Genomic DNA, 19632 nt, shown 5'->3' with positions numbered 1-19632 from the left:
AGGGGCAGGACAAGAATAAAGATGCAGACATAGAGAATGGAATTGAGGACACAGGGAGGGGGAAGGGTAAACTGGGATGAAGTGAGAGACTGGCATGGACATATATACACTACCAAATGTAAAATTGATAGCTAGTGGGAAGCAGCTGCATAGCACAGGGAGATCAACTCGGTGCTTTGTTTCTACCTAGAGCGGTGGGATAGGGAGGGTGGGAGGGAGATGCAAGAGGGAGGATATATGGGGATGTATGTATATGTATAGCTGATTCACTTTGTTATACAGCAGAAACTAACATACCATTGTAAAGCAATAATACTCCAATAAAGATGTGAAAAAAACAAAAAATAAAACAGTGAGAACTGATTTTTTTGAGGGGGGTCAGGGAGTAGCAGAGGCCAGAGAGATAGAAAGGAAGCAGCAGTGTAACTTACTGAATTATTTCATAGATGTTAGCAGGAGCATCTGAGATTCTGTCGTCTTGAGCTGGGCACTAAGTATTATCTCTGATTCTTTTCATAAGAACCTGTAACAATATTAATAACACTCTTTAGTGTCCACTGCAGGTTAACTTCTCTTTGGAATTTCCTCAGGCATTCATTAAATAACCCTGTGTCTCAGATACAATATGCACTTGAGAAAACTGAGAAATCTAGTGACTTCCATGCTGAGCAAGTAGATGTACACAGACTCCTAACCCACCATCATACCATAATGCTTCCAGATAGACCCCTGTGAACCTCTGAAGATTGATTTGCCAGAAACCTTCTATTGTTCAGCATGATGTATTTGGGTTCAACCTGAAATTTACAAGGGAGGAAACTCTACTGGCTGCGGTACAGCAAATCATTTCCAAAGCCAGCAGTCTGATTGCCCTGGATGATAACTTCAGTGTAAGATTTGAGAGGCTCTCTCTGTTCAGACTTGTTTGTTTGTTCTAGAATAAGCTTGCAAGAGCATCTATGTTCATTTTAATGCACTGTCTATTGTGGCCCTGGTGAGGAGGAATGAGTATGATTGGGTTGATGTTAGAATTGGGCATTCAAACAGGCAAAGTGCCACAGGCACAGTTTTACCAAACTCATCTTTTGTAAGGTTCCCACAGACTGCAGAGGGTGGAACCCAATCCACAGTGGAGCCACCAACATGAGTTAGGAGTTGTGTGCACACCTTGCATCTCGTTGCAGGGTTCGCTTCCAAGGAGGGATCAAGCTCAGCCCTGTTTTAAGGGGATCTGACAGAATTATTGCTTGGGGTGGCATGTAAACACTGATTTTACTCTTTTAAAACAATTAAAAAGCCATCAAAAGATTTTAAGCATCTGTAATAATTATATATATATATAGTATAATGCTCTTAGAAATACGACTTACCAGTTTAATTGATCTCAGAACTAAGCAAGGTAAAAATGAAAGTCCACAGTAACTTCTTAGGATATGATTTTACAGTTCTCAGAAGTTGTATTTCCAAAACAAACATCTTTTATTTTTATTATTTTCAATAATGGATTTATGATCTCCCTTTCTGTTTGAGTTAGCCACAGAAAAATGTTCTAGTGTCTCTTATATTTCATCTCATTTAGATGATTTACAGTTACTGGGCTTAATTCTCATGTCAACCTTGAGAAATCTGAGGCACAAAGCGGCCAGGAGCCACGGTCACGGTCCCACAGGGGAAAAGCAGACCCAGGTCTCTCTGGTTCCAAAGCCTGTGCTTCCCCCATAATCCATGCTCTTCATCCCTGTGAATTCATTCACATACTCTGGAGCAAATAAATACTAGAATTCTCTTCTGAAATCTTAGTCTTGTGACATTTGGTATCAAGAAGGTTCTTCACAAAAGCCAAGTTCTCAAATTTTTACCTGGAAACTTCCCAGCATTTGTTGTGATATCTTGTTCAGCAAGGATCATCTTTTCATTGCAGAAGCCAAAAGTTGGAACCTCTGGCCAGGAAAGGGTCCATTAGAAGCTGATATACTTTTACTCCTTGACCGCTGCCATCTTCTTTGATGTGAGGCATTTGCCCGTGTAAAGTGTATAGTATGTATTTGATTTAGTTTCTCAGTGCCCTGTAGGTGCTTGATATGGAGTCCAGGGAGTTGAGGGTCCTGGAGTGTGTTTGCTGCACACGATCCTGGATTGCCCCTTCCTCCTACCTCTTTCCTCCTATCTTCCCTTCTTTCTCCAGCTACTTCTCTTTAATGAAGCTCTCAGTAAAAACAAACAAACAAAAACCCCTTTTTGTTTTCTTTTGACTTTAAGTGTGTTATTATAATTTTTTATTATTGTATGTGGTCCCTCTCATCTACATGCTCCTGAAATATCCTCTGTAGATTTCTAGCCCTTCCTTCACCATATCATGTCCCAAATGACCTATTTACCAGTGCCTATTTCTTTAAGCTTCTTCATCCAGTCTCATATCCTCGGCTGGTAGGCAGTAAAATATATATATTTGTCCATCCTTTGTGAAGAATATGAATTCCTTATACCAGAAGCCATATTTACTTATTTCACACCCTCGCTTTTCCTTAGCTAGTACTTGGCTCTCTTAGATAGTGCTTTAGAGCTGATCCCTAAAGTACTTAGAAATCTCTAAACCTAGATGGAATTGAAATAAATTCTCTAGGTGACCAGCCAGAAAAGGAAGGGAAGTAAAAGGAAGGGGAAGGAAGAAGGTGGGAGGGAGAGAGAGCAAAAAAGAAGAGGAGAAAAGGAGGAAGAGATTACAAGAATGTTGTCCTAATACCTACATATCAATTATTGAGTTCTTATTATGTTATTCGTCAGACAGTATCCCTTACAGTACAGTCACTCGTTCAGTGCTCTGAATCACCTTGTGAGATAAATACTATTTTACAGGTAAAAAAAACTAGCTTAAAATCACCCAGATAGTTAATGGTCAAATTGAAATTAGAAGTCAGGTTTGCTTGGCTAATTAATGGTGGTTTTCGAATGGTTCAACACTGCTGTATTCAACAGTACCTAATGTGTGCTTAGACACACCCTCCGCCGGGGCCCTACATAATCTTAATGTTTCATGCTTCTCCCTCAGTAGAGGGAAAGGAGTTAACACTTCAGTGCTGATGGGAAGTTGAATCACGGTCCGGTGCTAGCCATTTTCACCCGGCTTTATCTCATGAGTTTCATAGGCTAACTTTTTTTTTTCCAGTTTCCACTCTGTTTTCTCTTTTCTGTTTTTCATCTTCTCAGAAAATGGTTATTTAGTTCATATGTTTATGTAAGGAATTTCAGGTCCTTGTGAAACAGTGCAGAGCATAAAACAAAATAGGATCAATTTGGTTTTATTCTAATATAAAACAAGATAGGACACATGAATATTGCATGATTTGGCCCTTGGAGGAAACACTGTATGATGTCAAGGGCAGAGCTTTTGGAGTCAGACAGCACCTGTGAGCCAGCTAAATGTGGGTTTTACAACTTGCTGTGTCTTTGGGTAAACTAACTCCTTAGAGTCTCACTTTTTATTTATTTATATTTATTTTTAAATTTTATTTTATTTATTTTTTGGCTGCGTTGGGTCTTCATTGCTGTGCACGGGCTTTCTCTAGTTGCGGCGAGCAGGACTACTCTTCGTTTGTGGTGCACAGGCTTCTTACTGCAGTGGCTTCTCTTGTGGAGCACGGGATCTAGGCACACAGGCTTCAGTAGTTGTGGCACGTAGGCTCAGTAGTTGTGGCTCGTGGGCTCTAGAGCTCAGTCTCAGTAGTTGTGGCTCATGGGCTTAGTTGCTCTGTGGCATGTGGGATCTTCCCGGACCAGGGCTCGAACCCATGTCCCCTGCATTGGCAGGTGGATTCTTAACCACTGCGCCACCAGGGAAGCCCGAGTCTCACTTTTTAAATGGAGATAATGGTGCATACTTTGTAAGGAGTACAGAATGGCTGAAAACAGCTAACAGAGTGTTTTACATCTAGTAGTTGCTCAATAAGAGGCAGTGGCTATTGTCTGCAACAAATTAAAATAGAAAAGAGCGTAACTGCTCGAAATATACTGTATAATTATTACCCAAGGCTAGAAAGAGGCTCTGAGTCCCAAGTGGCAGAGTTCCTCCATGTCTTTGGATAGGACACTATGAAATTGCTCAGTAAGTGTGGAGAAGGGAGCTCCCCAACCCCTCAGGGAAGGATTCCTGGGGAGAATGTGGGCATCAATGCTGGAAGCTCCATCTTACTGCACCTTCAGCCCATGGATCATCACATACATGACAGTCAGCAGGTGTCCAGGCAGTGAACCAGGCACTCAGGGTGCATGTGTTAACTTTGGTTTGCTGAAATTTGAAGAACTATATTTTATTTTCTAGGTGTCAGACACTGTTTTAAGTGCTTCATAAATATTTTAATTCTTGTTACAGTGCTTAAGACAGGTGATACTGTTATCCCAAGTTTAGAGCTGGGGAAATAGGCACAGAGAGGTTAAGTAACTTGGCTAGAAACACATAGCTAATAAGTGGTGGAGCTGGGACTTTAATCCAGGCAGTATGAATTGTTTTCATTGCATCAGTGAACAGCATGTCATAATGATTTTTGTTTTACCTGGATGAGTTATGTTTAGAGGATGAAACATGAAAACTGGAAACAGAAGACCTTGATTAGTATCTGACCTTGCCTCTTTTCAGTTCTGTGGCCACAAACCAGACTTCTAACCTTGATTTCTTCATCTATAAAATGGGGATGATAACAGTGAATGACTTTACAAAAGTGTGAAGAAGATGATGTACTCAGAGATGTTTTGTGAATTGTGAAATGCTATCTAAAGGAAAGCATTGCTTATTGCTTGTAATTTAGGTTTATATTATGCCAGGATGTATGCATGTGTGTCTGTGCCTGTTGCAGATTCAAGTCTGTGTTGTATGAACTTGTAGGAACATTGTACAAGTTGCTTTTTTTTGCCTTTTGAAACGTTATGTTTGCTTACAGTTGAAAAAAACCTTTGCAATGAAAATGCATATAAAATTCGTGCCAGACAATCTTGATTGTGATGACTGCAAGAAACCACTTGGGTTTATTATGATGCATTATATCATGGGTAGAACCTTCACAATTGTTCTGCTGAATATGGCACATTTATGCATTTTATGTTACTGCTGGAATGTGTAGCATAATGCCTTTTTGTTGTAGAATCAGTACCTATTACTCAGAGTTATGTGAACACTCATTTGAGACCTATTATAAATATTTAGACCATGGAACCAAAACCAAATTCTGCTCAGACTCTGAGTCCAGATTTAGTAAATGGAATTTAATTTTATAAAGCTATAGGGAAGCTCTGATTAACTTAATTTTTGAATTGAAATAAACCACCTGAATTCAATTTAAGGATCTTAGCCATTCTAATTAATAGGTTGGTGATGTTGAAGATAAGCAAGTTTTAACTTTACTGATGCCATTTTTTTCTTAGTGAAAGATACCCTTGCTCATTTAAATACATTTCCAATTGCTTTTTGCTAGATAATACTGACGTTTCGCTGCAGGACTTCCTCTGTGTTCTATTTGAGTGACATATCATAATGGATAATTAGTTCATTTTGTTAGTAGGTGACTTTGATGGGAACTACATAGGACATATGCCAGCTTGCAGGTGGACAATGGAAAAAAAATAGAACTTTCTTCTGAATCGTCTCTGAAGCTGTTTCAGGTCCTCTAGGCTGTAGATTCTAAAAATGGAAAGCCTTGCCAGTATAGAATATATGGAATCCTCTAGGCTGTAGATTCTAAAAATGGAAAGCCTTGCCAGTATAGAATATATGGAAGGAACAGGTATTGGTTTTCACGTGTTATATTTAGGTTTATGTCTCTGTTTAAAATAAACTCTCCTTTCTAAGAGTGCTACATTGCTGTCTCTGGTTAAGCTTATCAAATGAGCCTTCTTTCTGATGCCTTCCTTCTCTTCGTTTCATCAGACTCTTTCTCTTAATATAACCACAACTGGGTCACACCAGTCCTCAGCCATGGGCACATGTTCTTTCCTGCTAGCCAAGGCTCCATTTTCTTTCTTTCTTCCTTTTCCCCCTCCCATTAGGATATAATTTTTTAAAGATAAAATCATGACTCATACAAATAAAATGAACACATATCAAAGATTTTATATAACTTATTAGTTAATGAGAGGAATGTGAACATTTTACAACTGGTTTAAAAAGGAAACTCAAAGAATACACCTATATAGGCAATTAGGAATGCTGAGATGAACTTGTTACTAATGCAAAACTAGTCAGTATCCATGGGTATTAATCAATTGCATATTCACCAAAACGCCTTGCGTTTCCATGGATGAGAATCATTTGCATTATTATCAGTTTTCTACAAAATACAGAATAAAAAATAATACAGGCAGTGAACTTCTCAGAAAACACAGAAGGGTGAGCTAGACAGGACACCCCATAGTCTTTTTGCCCATCTAAAATTTTTCACAATTTCTCCTGCCTCTCTGGTCCTTAAATGAGAATTGAATGCCTTGCAGGCATTATGTAGCAATCAACACCAGAAGTAAAACCTGACCTCTGAGTTTAAAGTTCATTTAGAAACCAAGAGAGAAACATTAGATAAACACAAATGAATATATAATTGTGATAAGTGCTATAAAGGAAAGGTGGAAAGCAGAATGAGAGATTGTAACAAGAGGAGCAGGAAGGAAGATCTGAGGGAGAGATGTTTAAGCCATTTGTAGGATGTGCCAGAGTTAGCTGGGCAGACAGAGGAAGACATCCCAGTTTCACAAATGGATGCTAGTTGAATCAATACTATAGGCTGAAACCCTGGAATACTGTTTGATGGTCCCAAATTTTTAAATCCTCTTTAGTTCATCTTCTATCTCTTTTTCTCCAAAGCACTGAAATTTTCATGTCACCAGTATCTCTGCATTTGTAAAATGTCTTCAACTTTCTAATTCAGTAGCTTTTTTGGTTAACTTCTATGTCAGCATTTTTTTCAAAAATTTTGTGACCATGACCACCCAAATAGTAAGAAATACGTTGCTCCCCCGCTTCCCACATACACAAAATGAAATAGATATTTCACGAAATAACATTCTTAATATGTGGGATATTCTCAGATATTTTCTTTCTGTTTTGGTTTTTTCCTGTTATATCTTATTCTAAAAATGCTAGCCTCAAGACCCACAAAATGGATTTCATAAGCCAAATGGGTAGCCATTTCAAATGTGAAAACCACTGTTCTCAAACAAATGTTTTATTTATTTAGTAGCTTCAGTATCTCTGTCATAGGATGTCTTATTAAAAACACAGCAAACAAACAAAAAAAACCCTCTGGTTTTGGGACTGAGAATCTCCTGATCGTTTTTTGTGAATGTCCAGCCTGGATTTCCAAACTGAACATTCAGGTACATATCAACAATTCTGGACTTGAGACCAAAAATCTAACCTTGATGCTGAAAAGACCTTCCTTTAACTTTTTTGCAGGGGGAATCATGAACATCTTTATTTATGTCAAGTATTCAAATCTATAAAGTACATGGTTTTTCCTTTCATTTATTTATATCTTCTTTTATGTTTTTTAGCCATTTAAAAAATTGAAGTATAGTTAATTTACAATGTTGTGTTAGTTTCAGGTGTACAGCAAAGGATTCAGTTACACATATATACGTGTGTGTGTGTGTGTGTGTGTGTGTGTGTGTGTATGTATATATATAGATATACTTTCCTTTTTCAGGACCCTCCTTTAACTTTAACTTCAGTTCCCAAGTATTCCATGTTTGTTCAAATGCCTGTGCGTTTGGGCATGCCCTCGCAGCCTCCTGGACCCTCTCTACGTGTCATTATCATTCCACTGGATAACTCATATCCCATCCTTCAAGTTTCAGTTCAGAAGACTCTCCCAGCAAGACTGGGGCTCCCTCTCTGATGCTTGTTCTGCCCTATTGTAATAATTATGGCCCTCAGAGCCGCCTCAGTCCTGTACCCTAAATGCCTTTGGGAAAGTTGTCTCCCTGCTAGGAATTCACGATTTGTGAGGACAAGAATCAAAGCTATTTCCCCCTATCATGGGAGAGTGGGGTGGGATGAAGGCCCCTTGGTCCAGCCCTCACATGCTCAAAAGGCTTCAAATAATATCATCATCAACTATGAACTTCTATACACAAGGATACACTAAGATAACTGAAAGATATTCATTATATAACTGTAGATCTGTGTCCTTTTACTATATCATATAGCCGGTAGGGTACTATAAACTAACTGTTGCATACACTATTCTGTAATTATCCTACAAATAGCATAGTTGTACTGTGACTTTGTGATTTTAATTTATGAGATGTAAAGACTTAAAGTGTACCACAGTTTTGGCATTATTCTTTTTCCATTTCTTCATTTTTGAAAATAGGTGTGGGAGCTTAAAAATATAGAAGTGAGCTGAGCCACTGTCCACCTCTTAACAGGGTAACTGCAAATATTGTTGGTGAATGAATGAATGATTCAAAAATCATATCAGTCTGATGTTGGGCAGGAAGTAAGGTTCAGGGCAAGAATAAGGAAACATTATTAATAATAATTTTCACCCTTTACCTTTAGGACAGCATTTCTGTGTATATTGAGACGATGATTTTTTTTTTTGAACTCCTGAACCAGTGTTCCTTATGTGATGTGACTAAATTCCAAGTGTGCCCAATATTTTAAACTTTGTATAGGTCATGTTTGGTGAAGGTATTTGTAACTAGCTTGTGTTGACCGACCAAACAAAAAAAACTTCATAGAAATATCTTACCCATCAGTTTTGTCAAACAGCAGGTTCAATCTGCTGGTCTTGAAGGAGACTGGATTGATCAGGCTCAAGTATAATTTAAAAAGTTGTTATTGTAATCACCGGTACAATCTTCCCTTTGTAATTTTATATGCAGTTGCAAATAACTATGTAAATTAATGTTAGTCCTTTTAAAAAACATGTACATATCAAAAGTATAAGAAGCTACTAAATTATACATTTCCTCTAATATGTAGTTTGTCTTCCATCCAAAGGCAAGACAACTTCTGGCTCTAAAGCAAGTTTTACTTTTGTGGTATGAACAATGGCCCTTAGGCAGTCAGGCAATGAATGACACCAGGTGAGACATTTTTCAGCTTAAAAAACAGGTTTTTACATCAGTCATAACACTAAAAAGATTTGGGACAGAATATCTGAAAGTCATATTTCCATTTTGCCTTTTTTTTTTAAATAAAATTTGCAGCTCATGGTCCTAAATGCAGATTACTTGCCCTTAGGGATGTTATTATAATGGAATCTTCTATATTTATGTTAGCAGTATTATGAAAGTTCAACTCAGTCTGAGTTAAAATAATGCAGTACTTGACCATTTGTACATGTTTTTAAAGGTAAATGACTGATATTTTGGCAGAAATTCTCATACACACTCATACACACTTTTACACGCGCCAAAAATTTACTAATCTGCACTTGACCGAAAGAAACTGTAAGTTACAAGCTCTGCTCTTGCCTTTTTGCTCTCTTTGGAATCTGTTTAATATCTTTTTCACCTGCTTGCATGATAGACTGTAGACTATCTGCTAGAGCCAAGGAGATTCTTGTTCTCTCTTCGAGTTCAAGCAAAACACATTTATAGGTTCATAATATTGTTTCGTTGGAGCCCTGATGGTTAAGGGTCTTTTTCAGGGACTGAATTAGAACTGATGTCTGTCAGGTACAACGCTGGGTGTTGCTGGCAGAGCAGCCTTTAAGTTGCAAACTCCTAGCGCCCTCTAGTGTTACTTTCCCTCAGAGTTCCGCAAGAGCTGAAGCTTTTACTCTAGTGAAAAGACGCTGAAAAGGAGATTGAGGTTGGAACTCTTGGATCCAGTGATTTGACAATAAAGCATAAGGGTCTTTTTTCTTTTCTGCTACTCCATAGCTGTAACTAGGAAATTTGGGTATTCTCTGCCCACTTTAAAAAAATTCTTATGAGTTAAACAGTCTTACGTGTCTACAGGAACTTAAAGGTTTTCAGGGTAGTATTTACATATGGGGACACCAAGGTTAGAGGATGTTGTACCTGGGATACCTAAAAAATAGAATCTGTTTCCCAAGAATTTTAATTGTAATTTAAAATTTTACATTTATTTACTGTTTGTAGGTAATATTACAAGATACATGGTTAGCTCTTAATGTGACTGTAAGCTAGTTTTTCATGGTCAAATTATCACCTCACATCTCCTTCTTCTCTTTCTAACAACCATATTTCTCTATTATGTACATCATTCTACCCAGAATCATATTCACAGAGTAGATTTTCATTTTGCTTTTTTATATGAAAAATAACGATGAGTGTAATTATACCATGAGTATCATAAAAGATGCTCCAAAGTCAAATACGATTTATTTGCAAGTAGCTTGTATGAAATTATTTAGGATATTTGTTATTAGAAAGTGTAGCTTCTAATGCACTCATAGCAATGACACCCTTTGGAACAATACAGAGATTATACACCATTTTTTGGATCTGTTCAAATATGAAACATCTTGATGAAACAAATACCAAAACTGACCTTATAACCACTGTGCCGGATGACTGATAATGCCGACTCAATGTTATTAAAATATTTAGATTAAATTTTTGAAAGATACACCAAACAGTTATGGGACATCACAAAAGATGCATAAATGAAGAGTTAATCATGGCCTTTTGCAGAAAGTAATTTTGAATGTTTGGTACCCGTAATTATTTAGTGTGAACTCTTGCTTGCTATTCATAACATTTGCAGAAGTTTTATTTTGTAAAAACCCAGAAATATAAAGGTTTGTTTACTCCATTTGTAAAAGACTTAAAAATATTTTATTTAGGAAATGATTTTACTGAATAAAAATAAACTGGGAAGCAGCTTACTCATTATGTATGAGTAGTCCTGAAACTAATTTGTATCACCGTTATTTTCTGGCTACCATGGATCAAAGGATAGTCTTAATTGCAAGAAGATTTTAACAAATTGATAAACCTACTGCTGGCTTTGGTTTTCTTTATAATAGCATTGAAAAATTTGAAAGAAGAGAACCTAAATGCTTTACGGATCTAGATCTTGCTTTAAGAGATAATGGAAGTTGAAAATGCGATGGTGGTTTGAATGATGAGATTAAATATTGTTATATTTTCCACAAAAATGAAAAATTATCATATGTGATTTTATTACAGTGTTTGAACATTAAAGCAATGTATAAAACTAATGGGGCATTTAAAAATTTGATTTACGTTAAGAATATTATTGACAATTCCAAGTTATTGTCTCAGCAGAAAGAAATTTATCTAAATTAAAATTAACAAAACGAATATAAGAACTACCATGACTCAAGAAAGATGATCTAATTTAACGTTACTGTCAATATAAGAAAAGCTATGTGAAAATCTTAACTATGATAACATATTTATTTTACAAAAATGGAAGCCAGGAAAATGAAATTTTATGGAATAAAAAATATCTCTGAGTTATATATGTATTTATGACTCATCTAAACATTGTTGGCCCAACAGAACCCTAAGACATACACAATACTAATGAACATTAGTCATCTTTGATGTCTCACTGACTAGCATTCATTAAAAAAAAAACCCAAAACACATAGTTTTACACTTGTTCAATTATGTTGTCATGGAGGTTTATTTATCACGGTGGGGAGGTAGAATATTTTACTGGTTTATTAGCTTGACTTAGAACCTTTGAACCAGTTAGGTTCATGGTGTGAGAGCCCCCATTTTTTCCCTTGGTCCTGCTGTTGTAAATGCTAGAGCTGACCTGCAGAGGGAGCTTCTGAGCATGACCCCAAGGCAGGGCCACCCATGCCTGCTGTCCCCACAGAGCATTCTGATTACAGATAAAACAGTGGCCACAACAGCAAGACAGACACCACAGGCAAGTTTTGTCAATTCACTGGAAGTTCAGGGTTGTGAATTCCCTTCTTCCTGATTAAGAGAGAGACTCCATCATGAGCACAGTGGTAAAGTCCTGGGATAGTGCCTCTTAGAACACCACAGTTCCTGGTAAAACATCTTAATTTATATTTGTTCCGTTGATTACTTGAATCAAGGTGTGTCTCTAATAAAAGGATCCTCAATGCAACTACATCAAAAAAAATTACTAGGCTTGTGCTAAGTGAGAAAATGAGATCCAACTTCTGTTGTTCCTTTTTAGGACTCATTACACACCCTCAGGCATGTCCTGTTTTGGAGGAAAAGGTTGGCTTTAATCTGAGATTGGAACACAGCATGAAGTGTAGTCATATAGTATTTCATTTTAAGTAATTTGCAGATAGGGCTGGAAGTAAAAACTCTGCCACGTTGTTAAAGCTATTGATCGGGTGGCTTTCATCACAACTAATTCTTTTACACTTGCACGAATGTCTCCAAAAGAAAAACATATAAGAGTATTAACAGGAGAAGAATTTAGCATAAGCATGAGAGAAGCAAACACCAGGGCATTTGGAAGGTTGGCGGCAACATCATACTCACTCTGACAGGTAAGTCCCTGAGCCAAAACAGGGAAGCCAGGACAAGCCAGCACTTCCCCAGGCTGATTTGGGCACGCAGCAACAACACTTACTTACTTACACCCTCAGATGATAATCCTGCATGCCCTCCTTTAAAAATTTTTTTTGGTTTTATTCCAAGAAGACAACCATTTCATAATTCATTTCCTTTTTCCTTTAGTCTTTTTCTACTCCCTTCTTGGGTTTTAAACTCCCTTCTTGTTTAAAACCCATCCTCTTGGTGAATGATGAAGCCAGATAATAATATTTTTGTTTTGTTTTGTCAGTTTCCATTTTTTAATTCAAATTCTAGATCAGGGAATATAGCATGGTAGTTAAAAGCAAGGACACTGGAGCCACACTGACTGGGTTCAAATCCTGGCTTTATTCCGTACTTGCTGTGTGGCCTAAACTTTTCTTGGACTCAGCTTTCTCATCTGTAAAAGGGGAGTATTGATAGCACCACCTCATTAGATTGTTGAGCACTGAGATAGGGCCATGAGGAAAACAATTACTAAAAGGCCAGGTAGAGAATAACAGACACTTACTCTAGGTAGGTGATCAGAGAAGACTCTCCAGGGAAATGTCACTTAATCTCAGCCTTAAAGGAAGAGAGAAGGGGCCAGTTATTACCATCCTGAGAGGCATCTTTGTCACATTGTCTGTTTTTTCAATTAGAAAAATTAGTGCTTTCACATGTATCTTTATACCATTTATTTTTCATAACAACCCTGTGAAGTTTTGATGAGGAAACTGAGGCTCAGAGAAGTTCATTGTTTTGCTCATGTGTTGTTTCTAAGATCACCGTGGTTCCTCATCCTGTGCACTCTCATGCAAATGCTTCCTGAAGCTCTAGGGGAGTAGCACTACCCTCACTCTCCTCCCTGCCCGCCTCTCACTTCACAAATCTTGGGATCTTGTATTTTCTTTCCTGCTTTCTGGAACCGGTGGAGGATCCTATGGCTTTCTTCTTTCCAAAGACCTAGTCAGTTGATCTCATCTCCTTATTTCTTAACATCACATACATCTGAGGAGTTGTGTGGATCATCGTGGACATGACTCATGACATCTAAAATGTAGTTTGGGTTCATATGCATTCAACTCTTTCTCTCTTGACACATCATCTCTTGTGTTATTTCCAAGGGCCATGTGTACCTGAAACTTGGGTCATTGTGCCTCTTGATCTTAGTCAGGCTGGATGCCAGCTTCACCAGAAAAGTGAGGCTGATGGCTGAATTCTTCACCACAAAAGGCTTCCTTTTGATTTAGACTCAGGGAAGTTTTTTTCCCCTGTACCCTAAGTACATGCAATGTTGAGAAGCATGTGGAGACCTTCAACTTCAGGGGGGCATAATTGCTAATGACTCGAACTTGAATGTCTTTTTATCAATCAACAAGTTAAATCATAATGAACTGTTAGTATTGAAGTGGGAGAAGGAATCTATTTTAAAGAGAGATGAAAAATTAAAAAGTTTAACTTGACTCTTTCCTGACATTTTCAAAATGCTTGCTTAGTATAAGTGGAAAACAAATGCTTTTTAAAAATCCCCCCAGCTACAGCTGTCTTACAATTAGTCATGATCATAAACTGAATCATAGGCTGAAGATACAAATCTTATACTAGATATTTGCTCTCATTTTTTCTGACATGTCCAACTCTACAGAAAGTACAAGTCCTACCAAATATCAGTACCCTTTTATAATCACATACATGATTTTTTCTGGCGTCACCATTGAAAAAGGTATTTCATTTAATTTTGGATATTAAATCCATACTATTTGGCTGCTAATTTAATGTAAAGCTTTTTCTGTCACAAATATATTGATTGTTAATCTTTATGATAAAATTAATCATTCCTTCAATTTTTAAAAAAGGTTCAAATGTTACAGAATGACATGAAATAAAAAGTGCAGCTATAAAGACTCTCTGATTAAAAATGATGTTGGGAATCATTATATATGTTTATTGACCATTTCTGGGTTTTTTGTTGTTGATTGCACATTGAATCTTTTGCTTGTTTTTTTTTATTAGGTTGATTGTCTTTATCTTACTGATTTGCATGCACTCTCTATATTCTGGACACTAATCATTTGTCCGTATATGAAGGTATCTTCTTGTAAGCTGTGGCTTATTTTTTATTTTTGTCTTTGTAGAATTTGGCTATACAAATGTTTTTAATGTTAATGGATTCAGTTTGTCAATCTTTTCCATTATGATTTGTGCTTTTCTGTCTTGTTTAAAACCTTTATCTATTTTGGTTCATAAAGATATGCTCCTTTATTTTCTTCCAAAACTTTAAAGTATTGATTTTTACATTTAGAAGTTCAATTAATCTAGTATTTATTTAATGAATAATTTGATACAAAGATTTAATTTTATCTTTTCTAATGTGAATTACCAACTTTCCCATCTTCTTATCCATGTAAATTTGTAAAGCTACATCTGTCAAAAATCAGAGTATATTTCTCTATTTAGTTCCATTACTCTGTTGGTTTATAGTTGTGCCAGTATTTTACATTGTTGTAATTGCTACAGGTTTATTGAGTCCTGCTATATTACCCTTCTCAAACTTGTCTCATCTCTAACTGTTGAATGTGTATTACACTTGGCTTTTCAAGTTCTGTTAAAACAAAACAAAACAAAAACCCTGTTGGAATTAGTATAGCATGAGATTTATAGATTAATATATGGATAATTGATATCTTCATGATATTTTATCCTCCTATCAAGCTAGCATATATGTGCAGTTAAAATAATTTTACATCTTTTATTAAAGTTTCCTAATTTTCCTATAATGACTTTGAATACTTTGTTAACTTTATGCCAATGTTATTTATACTTTGTAGTGTCATTATACAAAATTTTTTAAATTAAATATTTTGTTTGCTGGTGAATAGGAACACAATTGATATTGGTTATACTGATCATGTATCTAGCAATCTTGTTAAACTCTATTAGTTTTTCTTCTATACAGTTGCCTGGATTTTCTATGTATATAAGCATGATGTCTGAAAGTCTGGACAGTTTTATATCATCCTTTTTGATCTTTCTTTTTGTAATTTAATTCATCCATTTTTATTTCATCGATTAGGGCCACCAGTCATATTGGTCTTATTTGTTATTTTAATGGAAATCCTTTTAATATTGTACCATTAAATGTCTATTTTATGAGCATTTGTCAGGTTAAAATGTTTTGTATCACTCTTAATTTGTCAAGATCAAATCTTCTATATCTTTATTAATTTTTCACCTGCTTGATCAATCCATTTTTGGTGAAATATGATAAGATTTTCCTTTATGACAATGGATTTATTGATTTCTTTTCATGAGACTCTTTTGTTCTTTATATTTAGGATCTATTTTTAAGTACAGAGAGGCTCAGAATTTTTTAGCTTCATGGTGAATTGTTCTTTTCCACCACTATGTAGTGACCTTCATTATCCTGATAAATCTTTTCCTTAAATTCTATATTTTGTGGTATTAATATATCTATAATAGCTTTTTAATTAGTAAGATTCATCTCTTAGGTAATTTTCAATACTTTACTTTCATAATTTAATGTCCTTATGTGTATTTTTTCTAGACATCATGTTGGATTTTTTTTTTTTAACTGTTTTTAAATCAAGTATGGAGAATCTCATTCTTTAACTGGTGAACTTAGTTGGATTATGTCTGTGAATACTAACATATTTTGATTTATTTTTTTCCATCTTACTTTGTACTCTCTATTTTTTATGCATTTCTCCTCTCTTATCTGCTATTGTATGGATGAGCTTTTCCTTATCCTCTTTTCTGTTAATTGTTTTTTAGCTATACATTCTACTTCAATCTTAAATTTTAAACATGCATACTCCTTTAAAGAAAATCTAAGTGAATATGATGCTTTCCTCTTAATTTCAATTGTCTCACTATTTAGTCATTCAGTTTTGCACTGTTTTTGAATGTCCCTAGTTGGACAAAATTATTGCTATTGCCAAATACAACAACTTGACCAGGTATAAATTCATTTTTATTTAATCTGTTTGGGATTCATTGTGTATGAATGAGGATTCCATAATTTTCTTCAATTCTGGGGAAATCTGAGCCATTATGTGTTCAAATATTGTCTTCCCCATTCTTTTTATTCTCTTATTTTAGGACTCTATTAGATGGGTTTTGATATGTCTTATTTATCTTTCACATATTTTAACCTACTTTTTCCATTTTCTTTTTAAAAAATATCTCACTATACCACAGTAGGTTGAGTGCGTAGTGCATTTGTTTTTAGGTTTATCTTTTTTTTTAATATAAGAGTTAAGTGTATAGATTTCCCTTTAATACTTTTATGCTACATTCCACATGTTTATTATCATTTAATTCTAAGTATTCTCTAATTTCCATCACAACTTCTCATTTAGAAGTGTGTTTATAAATTTCCAAACATATGTAAGTTATCTTTTTGTTTTTGGCCTAGCACATGGTCAGTTATGTTCTATATATGTCCTTCAGATTGTTATTTTATTGTTGGTACTGTTTTCATATCTATATCCTTGTTGTTTTATTTTTGTCTACTTTATCAGTTTTTCAGGTGTGTTAGAATCTCACCATGATGAAAAATTTATAATTTTCTTCATGATTTGTTCAATGTTTGCCTTTTATATTTCGGGCTATAGTATTAAATGCATGGAAGTTTAGAATTGTATCTTAAGACTTATATAAATATTCTCTACTCTCTTTACTTCCAGTAATGATGTTGCCTTGAAGTCTGTTTTAGTTCCCTTTAAAATAGCTATCTATGATTTATTTTAGCAGTATTTTCCTGTTAAATTATACTATCCTTTAACTTGCAGCATTTTGTTTCCTATATTTTAGATGTGTCTCATATATAGCATATAGTTAATTTTAGTTTTGCTTTTTCTTTTTTTAAGTTTAATTAGTCTACTTATATTATTGTTATTGTCATTTTGATTCATTTATAATTTCTATTTTTTCTGCTACTTTATGTTATCTTTTATCATACTTTCTTATCTTCTCATTTGCCTAATTCTGTGTCTTCCTTCAATAGTTTGGAACTTAAAGTCTCTATTCATTTTTTAGATATCTTGGAAATTATGCAAAATTAATTTCACAAGGTCTAAAGTTAATATCTTTAATCATCTCAGAAACAAGGCCATTTGGAATGCTTTCCCTCCAGTCACTGTCTCCCACTTTGTTTGCTGCTTTTGTCTGGTATCTTAGTTCTATTTTGATTTTATTTTTACTCCATGAATTAGATATTAGTAGTATTATATAATACAGTCAGTGTTTCAGTTTACTCATTTACCAGTTTTTTTCTTGCCATTCCTTCTTTCCTCTTAACTCTGAATTCTGGGATCATTTTCCTTTTTCATGAAATAGTTCAGGATTTCATGTATTGAAAATATGTAGGAAATTAATACTTTCCTTATTTGTTTGCCTGCAAAGATCCTTGTTTCACCCTGACTCTTAAAAAGTAGTTTTCCTTGGTAGAGAATGTACGTTGCCAGTTTATTTTCTCTCTGTCCTCTCCAGAATTTACTACAATGTGCTTTATCTCCCATAGTGGTTATTGAGAATACAGCTGCTGGTTTAATTGTAGTTCCCTTAAAAATAATCTGTCACGGGCTTCCCTGGTGGCGCAGTGGTTGAGAGTCCGCCTGCCAATTCAGGGGACACGGGTTCGTGCCCCGGTCCGGGAAGATCCCACATGCCGTGGAGTGGCTGGGCCCGTGAGCCATGGCCGCTGAGCCTGCGCGTCCGGAGCCTGTGCTCTGCAACGGGAGAGGCCACAACAGTGAGAGGCCTGCATACCACAAAAAACAAAAAAACAAAACAAAACAAAAACAAAACAAAAACACTGCCTTTTCCCTCTGTTTCTAAGTCTTTCTTTATTGTGGTTGCTTTGTAATCTCTGTGCTATATCTCAGTATAGATTTCATTTTTATTCATTCTTTGTGGGATTTTTTTGAACTCCCAAAATTTGAAGATTGGTGGGTTTTTTTAATCAATTTTGGAAAATTTTCAGTCAATATAGTTTCAAAATCTGCCTATTCCCCAATATCTCTAGTTTCCTTTAAGAACTGTGAGTTTATAGGTCAGAACTTTTCATTCTATTTTCCAAGCTTTTTTTACTGTATTTTTGTTTCTTTTTGAGCCTTTGATTTAATATCTCTATTTCAGTTCATTAATTCTGTCCTCAACAGTGTATAATTTGCTCTTTAATCTGTAATTTGAGTTTTAAATTTAAATAGTTATACTTTTTACACTTTCCTCGGTAGAAGTTCTATTTGGTTATTTTTCAAATATGCTTGGTCAATTCTGAAAGTATCTTGCTACTTAATACATTCAAGAATTTTATCAATATTTCATTCCTTTAAATATATTAAACATGCCTGTTTTATACTTTGTACCTGAAAATTCTAATATATGCAGTGTATCTAACTCTAATTGTATACATGTTGCTTCTGCTGACTCTTACTCATGGTGGCTTGTTGCCTCATAAATTCAGTGATTTTTTTTTTTCCATTGTGAGTTCATTTTCTTTTGAATTTATCTGCGAATGTTTTGAAACCTAGGTTTAAAGTACGTTCCTCCACAGAGGTTTTATGTTTGCTTCTGCTAGGCATCTGTGAGCATTGCCAACCCAGGACTCTTTTGTATTCATTTTTTTGTTACCACAGAGGTATTATTAATCCAGGTTCTAAACCAATATGACTAAAAACTGTGTCCTTTCTTTTTTTCTTTTCCCACTTTTCCAGAGACAAGGCTGAGACTGAAACATACCCCACCCACTCCTCTGAGAAGTCAGGGTTTTTTCCTGGTTCATCTGCTGAGCAAACTCTAGAGAACCAGAGATATGTGAGGTTCTCCGGTTCTTCAGTTTATTTCCCTTGGGCCTCTGGCTTGGCCCTCTGTTACCAGAATGAATAGCTCAAAAAACAAACAACAACAACAACAACACACACACAGGCTCAAGGCTGTTAGCAGTTACCTGCGTAGTAAATACCAGCCTCAGAACTCACTTACTCCCCCTTAATTTGTGCTTTCTGAAGTTTCTGGTTATGTTTGCTGTACTAGGAGGATATCTCTGAACATCGAGGATATCTCTGAACATCATGTCCACCAAATTGTTGGGGAGGGAAATCCCTACCCTCTTAA

The sequence above is a fragment of the Mesoplodon mirus genome (genome assembly GCF_964341445.2).
Source record: "Mesoplodon mirus genome assembly, chromosome: 1".
In the NCBI taxonomy this organism is placed as follows: domain Eukaryota; kingdom Metazoa; phylum Chordata; class Mammalia; order Artiodactyla; family Ziphiidae; genus Mesoplodon; species Mesoplodon mirus.
The sequence above is the reverse complement of the archived record's forward strand: the minus strand, read 5'-3'. Positions refer to the sequence as shown.